At 42.9% G+C, this 4,347-nt stretch overlaps 1 non-coding gene across 1 annotated transcript; it reads left to right on the forward strand.

The window, feature by feature from the left end:
• Positions 1–2,657: 2,657 nt before the first annotated feature.
• Positions 2,658–2,731, forward strand: TRNAR-CCU (transfer RNA arginine (anticodon CCU)). The gene has a single exon. It is a non-coding gene; the product is annotated as a tRNA-Arg (tRNA).
• Positions 2,732–4,347: the final 1,616 nt, after the last annotated feature.

Here is a 4,347-nt window from a genome sequence, read left to right on the forward strand (position 1 = left end):
GAAAGAGATGGGTGATGGGGAAGATTTGGAGGGGAGGGGTGAGATTGGATTTTGAAAAATGTACGATTAATGGGAAACGAACATTTCTTGCAAAATGAGTTTCTTGCGACGTTCGAGTCAAAAATACGTTTGAGGACGCTGAAGGATGGGTGGAGTTCTGGAGAGTTTAGGAAATGAATGAAAGAGGCACTGTAGCTGTAAGAGATGGAATTTTTTTTTGGAATGAATAGATTTGGTGAGCAAGTCGAAAGCATCCTTTTATAGAACAAGAAGAAAAAGGTGTTATAGTATGTGACAGAATACCATTGTTCAGGGGACAGATGAAACATTTTTTAATGACGTGAACACGTGATCACGAACAGCGTGGTCAAAGAACGAACGAACAAATAAGAACGAAACGGATAAGAACAGAGAAGGGAATATATATATGTATATATATATATATATATTTTGAGTTGGGATGAAAACAGAGACAGAGACCGAACGTGAAACGTGAAAAATAGAGACCGAAAGGAATTGCGAGCGCAATCGAAGAACCCGCTGAGACAGAAACAAAGCCTCAAGCCAAGGTCAGACACGGTAGCCTCCGACTACAAGTCGTACGCTTGGCGTCAGAATATGCGACACGAACTGTACCGACGATTCTGTACACAGGTATTCTGTACACAGGTACACACACAGGTATTCTCTACACAGGTATGAAAAACTGACACCAAGAATACTATTAGAGACACACCAATAGTCACATACACACCGAAAGAAAGATAAAGTTTCGACCTGTGGTAAAGCCGGTATTACGACAAAAACACAATTGTGAAAAGTTACTTATTAACTTCGAAAGCGTGCGCGCATGCACAGCTTTGAAGAGACGTGACGTCACGTGACTTCCCGAGACGAGAAGAGACGTGAAGAGACTTTGAAGAGATTTAAAACGTTAGACAAGTGGTCGATGTTCGGGGAAGTTAGGGGGAGAAGAGAAAATCTAAGAAATAACCAATACAGCGAAGGAAAGAACTTAAATTCACAAAACACCTATGAACACCTATGGGCCGAGATAAACTAGGCCGCGCACGCGGTGGGACAGAAAAGGATTAAATTATACAAAAGTTACAAATGTTCCACTTGTTTGCCCAGTCTGTGATTTTGTCCAGGTCTGTAGAGAGTGAGGAGGCTGCAGACTGCCGATCTGAGGGATGAGAAATGGAGCGGCAGAGAGTGGAGTCATCAGCAAAGAGATAGAGAGGATTTTCAAGAGAGTCAGAGAGATCATTGATGAAGACCAGAAAAAGCACAGGGCCCAGAACACTACCTTGGGGAACTCCAGCCAGAACAGGAAGGGGAGATGAGAGAAATTCATTCAGGGCCACACGTTGACTACGACTAGAGGGGAAGTCAGCCAGCCATGAGTGGAGATTTCCATGGATACCATAGGAGAGTTTGGTGAGCAGAGCGGGGTGCCAGACCGTATCGAAGGCACGTGATATGTCGAGGGAGACAGCTCTAATTTCCTGTTTGGCATTGAGGATCTCCATCCATTGTTGAGACAGCAGAAGCAGCATGTCCAGAGTAGAGTGACCTGGTCTGAAACCAAATTGATGATCAGAGATCAAGCCATTGGAGAAGAGGAAAGATTTCATATCCGAAGCAATGATGGACTCCATGACTTTGCTGATAATTGGGAGAAGGCTGATTGGTCTGTCGTTGCTAGGATCTGTTTGACCAGACACCACCAGGATTTGGAAGAGGGAGACAGATAAGGGAGTTCGGTCTTGAGAACGGAGAGATATTGTTTCCTGGCTCTCCTGAGGGTGGACACACACTTGTTTCGGGCTTTGTGAAAGGAAATGAGTTTTCCTTCCGTTGGATTTGCTTTCCAGGAGACGAAGGCAAGTTGTTTCTGGGCAACAGCCTCACCACAAGATTCCGTGTACCATGGACGGGAGGAAGGGTATGACAACTGGAGACGAGATGGGATAAATCTGTGCATGAGAGAGAGAGCAATTTACTTTGGAAGAATTCCCAGGATGAGTTGATGTCAGAGGTGGTAGAGATGGGAGACCAGTCCAGATGATTGATGGCTGCTTGAAGACCGTGCCAGTTGGCCTGAGTGAAATGCCAGACTTGTCGACGCTGAGCAGGCTCCCTGAGAATGGTCAGAGAGATGTCCACTTTAACAAGCACATGATAAGATGAGCCGATTGGAGCAGAAGAAGAGCAGCAGACATTTTCAGGGAAGTTAGTCATAACCAAGTCCAGAAGAGAAGATGCTCTGTTGACTGAGATCCGGGTCGGGAAATTGACAGATTGTGTCAGTCCCAGTGAGTCGCAGAAGTCCTTTGCTGAGGAGCCATGGCTGGTGAGAGAGGTACCCACACCCAGCCAACTGGCATGGTGACAATTGAAATCACCACATATGAGGAAGGTCCTTCACCACGACACATCGTAATTGATAATTATGATAACAATTACACGACCCACCTGATAATTATGGATTTTAAAACACCTGGGTCAATCTCCACCAGATGTTTCACATCACTTGATGAAGACTCAGAATCCAAGATGGCCACCGTCATTATTCGCGAATGTCAGGCAAACACAAAAAGAGCCATAACCCGTCACAGAAAGATTATTTGGGATCTAGAGCCACATCCCACACAGCCCCAGTGGCCTAATGGATAAGGCACTGGCCTCCTAAGACCAGGGATTGTGGGTTCGAGTCCCATCTGGGGTGATGTTTATTTTAAAGCAAAATCGAATCACTTGTTCTTGTCGCTCAACCAACACATCGACCTCGTTTCGTCAACATTCCATCCACAACTTTTTGAGATATCCTGCTCACAGACAAACATGCTGACACTGCCAGGTGTGAAAACATTACCTGCGGCCACCTTCGATGACAGAGGGACCTCGGTTCAAGATCAATTTTACAAATCCTCCTGCTGTCTGCCGCAAGAAAATAAGGCAAATCTTCTCTGTGTTTATGTCCGTCCACAAATTAGTCAGGTTCACTATGTTAACAAATATAATTTCGTTCAAAATTTTGGTAGATCAGCAAAACTGTACATTTTTGGAATATTCAGAGCATGAAGAATCCAAAAATTAATGTTTACCTTTGCGTAGACACCTTTGCGAAAATGACACTCAGGACAGTGATGAAGATAGTCAGGTTCACTATGTTAACAAATATAATTTCTTTCAAAAATTTGGGATTAGCAAACCTGTACATTTTTGGAATCTTCAGAGCATGGAGAATCTGAAAATCAATGTTGGCATTTGCACAGACACCTGCATGGCCGCCATTTTGGATTTTGAAAATGGCCGCCATAAAATACATATTTTGCGCGATCTCGGCTTCTAGTCAACCTAGAGACTTAATTAAATATGCTAATCCTATGTTTTCTGGGTCAAGGAATCCAATAAAGGCCTCAAAATAGTGCTCAGGATTATAGAAAAGCAACAAACAAAGGTAATTGAAAACCATTGTCTTTATATTTGTGATAGAACTGTATTACATAATATATGATATTGCAAGTCCTTTGAAGTTATAGGTTGTTATAGGAAGTTATAAGTAGTATCAGATTGAACTATAAGTCCGAAACACAGGATCTACGAGGTCTATACCGTTCAGGAATATGCTTTTACAGACCTTCATCACTGTCCTGAGTGTCATTTTCGCAAAGGTGTCTACGCAAATGTAAACATTAATTTTTGAATTCCTCATGCTCTGAATATTCCAAAAATGTATAGTTTTGCTAATCTACCAAAATTTTGAACGAAAAAACATAGTGAACCTGACTAAATTCTTGACATTAAAACGCCTCAGCCAAGCTCCAGCAGATTTTTCATACGTGGAGCGAGGTACCAACACTCCCCATATACTCAGAGTCGTGATAACGTGCAATTTGACGCCATTTTCTATCCATATTGCATGACACATCTGACATGATGCCATTTTGTATCCATCTAGTGTGGCACATCGAGCATGTGTCGATTTATGCATCAATTGTGATGTCTTAGTTTTGTAATCGAACTGTCTTTCACTTCACCCAAAAGGAAGATTATATTGTCGCGTTTCTGGCGATTAAAATCCTCCAAGGAACGGATTTCCAAACGGGCTTTAACTCCGAGGCTCTCAATTCAATGTGATGGTATTCATTATACGCATGGGGAGGGAGTGCGGGAGAAGCCGTAAACTCTTACCTCCACAAGTCCACCCGACGTCCACGACCCGGCAATACATTAACTCAAACAACACGGAATAAAAATGTACAAAAATAAACAGGTTTTTTAAGGCAAATGGCGGCAACAAAGAAAACACGATAAAACTATATTCCTACTTGGAGCGCT

The sequence above is a fragment of the Myxine glutinosa genome, chromosome 5 (genome assembly GCF_964187855.1).
Source record: "Myxine glutinosa chromosome 5, kmMyxGlut1.1, whole genome shotgun sequence".
Lineage (NCBI taxonomy): Eukaryota > Metazoa > Chordata > Myxini > Myxiniformes > Myxinidae > Myxine > Myxine glutinosa.